Genomic DNA, 6000 nt, shown 5'->3' on the forward strand with positions numbered 1-6000 from the left:
ATGTTAGGAAACTAGTTTCCAGAGGGATAACAACTTCAGCCCCATAAGTCATTGAAAATTGGGTCTCCCTAGTAGACCTATGAGGCGTAGTTCTATATGTCCAGAGGACATGTGGTAGTTCTTCCACCCATTTGCCCTTCGTGTCATCTAGTTTCTTCTTTAGTCTATTTACTATAACCTTGTTAACAGCTTCCACTTGCCCATTCCCCTAGGGATAAGCAGGGGTGGAGTATATGTTCGTGATTCTCAATTCAGAACAATAATTTCTAAACGTTTTACTGTCAAACTGTAGGTTGTTGCCCGAGATGAGGGTATGAGAAATCCTAAACCGAGTGACAATATTTTTTCAGACAAACTTCTTTGCGTCCACGTCTCTGATGTTAGCTAGAGGTTCGGTTTCAACCCATTTGGTAAAATAATCTATACCGACTAGAAGATACTTCTTGTTTCCTATTACTTTAGGGAATGGACCCACAATATCTAAGCCCCATTAAGTGAATGGCCACAGGTTGGATAATGGATTAAGAATTCTCCCTGGTTAGTGTATGTTTGGTGCAAACCGTTGACACTGATCGCACTTTTTAACATATTCATGGGCCTCATTTTGCATATTTGGCCACCAATAGCCTTGGATAATGGCTCCATATGCCAAGAATCTGCCTCCAGTATGGCTTCCACAGATTCCTTCATGTAACTCCTTAAGGAGTGATTCAGCTGCTTCAGGATGTATACACAATAAATGCGGCCCTGAAAAGGAACGCTTGTATAATTTCTGGTTCTCGGATAGCCAGAATCTAGTAGCCTTCCTCTGAACTTTGTTAGCTTCTAACCTTTCTTCAAGCAAAGTATCCTCCTTCAAGAATTGAATTATAGGGTCCATCTAACTCGGCTCAGCTCTAATTTGATGAACTCAGACTGCCTCTTTTCTTATCTCTGTGGGTTTGTGCAAGTCCTCAACGAGGATAACTTGAGGCAGATTTTATGCCGAGGAAGTTGCAAGCGTGGCCAAAGAATTAGCATGTGCATTACCATTTCTAGGGATGTGCAGCAAGTTAAAAGATTCGAACTCAGATTGTAGACATATAACTTGGCTTAAGTACCCTTGCATTCTTTCATCTTTTGTCTCAAATTCCCCTTTTCCTTCACTGACGACTAGTCTTGAGTCCGAGAACACTTCTATTAACTTTCCTTCTATTCTTTGACTCATTGTCATTCCCATCAATAGAGCTTCATATTCAGCCTTATTATTTGTGGCCGTGAAACTCAGCCTTAATGACTTTTTAATAACGATCTTCTCAAGGGATATTAGCACTAGCCCCATTCTAAAATTTTTTTGATTTACTGCACTGTCGACATACATCTCCCAGAATGAGGGGCCTTGTTGAGAGATCATGCCAATCGATTTTTCATCCATGTTCTATACTGGTTTCAATTCTTCTAACGAAGGCTTAGTGAACTTGGCCATTAGATCCACGAGGACTTGTCCCTTTGTGGAGGTACAAGGCATATACTTGATGTCAAAAGCCCCTAGGACAATACCCTATTTAGCTATTCTCCCTGTGTAGTCAGCACTTCTGAGTATAGTTTTAAGCGAAAGTTGGGTAAGAATAACAACCGTATGTGCTTGAAAATAATGAGGTAACTTCCGTGTACCAAGCACTACTGCTAGGATGGCTTTCTCCAGTGGCAGATAACAAATCTCGGCCTCATGCAGTGACTTACTCACGCAATAAACTGGCCTTTGCACACCACGGTCCACTTGTACCAACACCAAACTTACAGCATAAGGAACCATAGCAATGTAGGCAAACAGGACTTCATCTGACTCAGGGCTGGACATGATTGGTGGCCAAGCTAGATAGTCTTTAAGTTGCTGGAAGCTAAAGCACATTCTTCAGTCCACTTAAATCCTTTCCACTTATTGATCAGCAAGAAGAAAGGTCTACACCTATCTGTTGATTGAGAGATAAATTGGTTTAAAACAGCAGCCATTCCAATCAACTTCTGGACCTCTTTGGGATTCCGAGGTGGTTGCAAATTGTTGATGGCCTTTATTTGATCGGGGTTGACCTCAATTCCCTTGTGAGTTACCATATAACCCAAGAATTTGCCCGATCCTACACCAAACAAGCATTTGGAAGCATTTAGTCGCAACTTGTACCTTCTAAGAACTTTAAAAATGTTTCCAAGATCCTTCACATGCTCAGAAAAAACCTTACTTTTCACCACCATGTCATCTATGTAAATCTTAATACTCTTACCCAACTGCGGCTCAAACATCCTCGTCATCATTCTTTGGTAGGTGGATCCCGCATTTTTCAACCCAAATGGCATCACTTTGTAGTGGTAGTTCCCAATAGGGGTGACAAAAGCAGTCTTCTCTTGATCATCTAGGACTAAAGGTATTTGGTGATAACCTTGAAAAGTATCCAGGAAACTCATCCGATGATGGCCAATAGTGGCATCCACTAGCTGGTCAATTTTAGGCATAAGGAATGGATTCTTAGGGCAAGCCTTATTCAAGTTCGTGAAATCTACACACACTTGCCATTTTCCATTCTTCTTCTTCACCACCACAGTATTCGCTAGCCACTCAGGATAAAAAACTTCTTTAATAGCTCAAGCTTGTTTGAGTTTCGTTACTTCCTCTCGCACTGCATCAACGTGCTCTTTGGATGGGCACCGAGGAGGCTGTTTCCTAGGGGTGATCAATGGGTTGACCTTTAAGTGGTGACATATGAATTCTGGATCCACCCCCGGGGCTTCATAAGCATTCCAGGCAAATACATCAATGTTTCTTCTAAGGAATTCTATCAGCTCTTCCTTCTCTTGAAGAGGTAACTGAGATCTAACCTGAAAGAACTTCTCCGGATCGTCTCTGATAGCGACTTTTACCAAATCTTCACACCTTGCCCCCTCGGCTGAATTATCAGTGGGCAAAGCCAGAGGTTTTAACTGTTATAAATCCTTTCTAGCATGGGCCGAGGACTCAACCTCGGGCTTATGTTGGATGGTAGCCACTAAGCATTGTCTGGCCATAGATTGATCTCCCAAAGTTTCATTTACCTAACCTTCAGATGGATACTTAACCTTCTGATGCAGAGTAGAGGAAACAGCCCCTAGTGTATGAAGCTAGGGTCTAGCTACGATTGCAGTATATGGTGAATACGCATTTATAACAATAAAATCTACCTCTATTATTTCTAGACCAGTCTGCATAGGTAGTCGTATTTGGCCCTTCGGGATAACAACTTTTCCGTCGAAACTTATCAAGGGGAAACTATAAGGTGTTAAATCATCAGGTTTTAAGTTCAGTCCCTTATAGAGATTAGGGTATATTATCTTAGCTCCACTGCCTTGGTTCACCGTTACCCTCTTCACATCATACCCCTCAATTCTGAGGGTGATTACCAAAGCGTCGTCATGGGGTTGGATGGTTTCAATCTTATCTTCGTCCGAGAATCCTAGAATTGGTGGAAGATCCATTTTAGCCCTCTTTGGATCTTGATTAACGTCTCCTATGGATAGACAGGCTACGGATATTACACTGGATGGGCGAGATCCTATTCTCCTAGGTGCAGTGAAGATGATGTTGATAGTTCCCAAGGGAGGTCTTGAAGAAACATCTCTTTGAGATTCTGAGCTTGCCTGGCTCCCCTGACCACTGAAATGTTACAGGAGTTGTTTTAACTTACCCTTACGGACAAGCTGTTCTAAGTGATCCCAGAGACTTCTACAATCTTCTGTGGTATGCCCATGATTCTGGTGATATTAGCAATAGAAGTTATGATTACGTCTTTCAGGATTTCCCATCATCTTATTCGGTCGTTTGAAGAACATTTCATTTTTAATCTTCTCCAAAACTTGATGCACTGGTTCTCGGAATACGGTGTTGATTGCTTGAAGATTCGCCGATCCTGATTGTCCAGCAAAATCTCTCTATGGTCTGTTGTTACTGTAATGATCTGACCTGAAGTCCCTCCTTTCTTGAGGGATAACTTTATCCTTCCCTTTCCCTTGCTGTTGATCCTCTTCAACCCTTTTATACTTATCAATCTTGTCCATCAGTTGACGCACACTAGTGACAAGTTTTTCAGTCAGAGATTTCCTCAAACCATGGCTAGTAGGGAGGCCGAGCTTAAATGTATTGAGGGCCACTTCGTCAAAATCATCATCCATCTTATTAAACATCTCCCAGTACCTATCTGAATACGTTTTCAGGATCTCACCCTCTTGCATGTTCAAGGATAGCAAGGAAGCTAAGGGCCGAGCGACTCTTCGACAGATGACAAAACGGGAACCAAATGTTTAAGTAAGCTCTTTGAAGGAGCTAATAGAATCTGCTTTCAGGCTGTTGAACCACCTCATCGCAACTGGTCCTAGACTGGAGGGGAAAACCTTACACATCAAAGCTTCATCCTTGGAATGGAAAACCATTCTTTGGTTGAAATGGCTCATGTGTTCCACGGGGTCTGTTCGACCATTATAGATAGTAAACATTGGCTGATGAAAACGACGGGGAAGTTTTGCCTCTTCAATCCTACGTGTGAAAGGCGATCTGGAGATTTGGTTTAGGGCCTTGCTTATAGCGTCATTCCCTATGCCTCCATATGACGGGCTTCAAGGTTGCCGTTTACGATAGTGTTCATCTTCATAGGAAAAGGATTCACTAGTTGGGGTTCGAGACCTCCACCTATAATTAACATCTTGTTCGTCATCAGAATTGTCATCAGAGTTCGAAGAAGTCCGCTTCCTTATTGCATGGCGCAACTCCTTTTTTAACCGATCAATCTCTAGTTGCATGTTCATGTTATTCCCTGCATAAGACATATGACTTCCACCTCGAGATTGGTTTCGGTCAGTATGTGTGGTATGCACACTACCTTCACAATCACCTCTCTGCTCCAGGTTGAGAAAATGATTAATGTGTTAGGATGCCCTGGATTCTACCGGTTGTTAACCTGGTTCAGCCATCGTCAACTGTTGCTCTCACTCTTGCTCAAGCTCTCTCCACAAACGCCGCCAATCGTAGGGTTACGATTTATAGCCCAAGCCCAAAAGAGGTGGGATGTGAGCCCAATACAATGAATTTGTAGAGAGTGGGTGAAAGAGCTGGGCTATTTGTGAATTAAACAACGGCTAATAAGGATTTAAAAAATGAGTAAGTATAAAAACACACTTAGAACTTAATTAAATTGGTGTCCAAAGAGATGAATTATGAACTGAACTACTGCTTCAGAAAGTTAATACAATTCTTAGGGTTACAGTAAATATTTTTCTCTCTTCCTTTCCTCTTCTTTTTCTCCATCCCTCTCTTTTGAGGGATTTTTTACATTATATAATTTTTCTTCAGACCATCTTGATCGTACACCTGTTAATCATCTAAACCTTCACTCGAGTATATATCCCATCAGGCATCTTCTTTGGCTCTTTGTGCTTGGTAGTGGTTTAGATTACACTATTCAAGGGCCTTCTCAACATAAATGCGGTTAGAAAAATTGTTGCAGTGCATTTAATGTGGTGGTAGCAGCTTTTTCTTTTAATATTTCTGTATTCTTATCATTTTTACACGTGCCTGAAGTTCATTCTTATCGTTGGAACTTCCTGAAAGATCACCTAAATCATTCCAGTACTTGCTTGGCTGATATTTATTGTATCCGAGAAGGATACACTCCTCAGACTATGTTCTCACATCCTTTACTTACGTGATTCTCCACTATGGGACCTCTCCCAATCATTTACTCCTCCTCAGACATACTCACATTTTTAAATAGGGCCCAAGGCCCAATATACGAACTTGGGCTTTTATCCCCACATAACATATTTTGTGTTTAATTAGTCGATACAATTAAGTGTTTATTTATTTTTTAGAAGTTTTTAGAAGAAGTATTTGAATTTAATTGAGGAATCTAAGATATATAAGGTAATATGTTGAATACAATTTTTCTGTCACAATTTTTGTGTCTCACTTTATATTTACTAATTGTATTTTAAAAATTT

This window comes from Quercus suber, unplaced genomic scaffold (genome assembly GCF_002906115.3).
Source record: "Quercus suber isolate HL8 unplaced genomic scaffold, Cork oak 2.0 scaffold_670, whole genome shotgun sequence".
NCBI lineage: Eukaryota > Viridiplantae > Streptophyta > Magnoliopsida > Fagales > Fagaceae > Quercus > Quercus suber.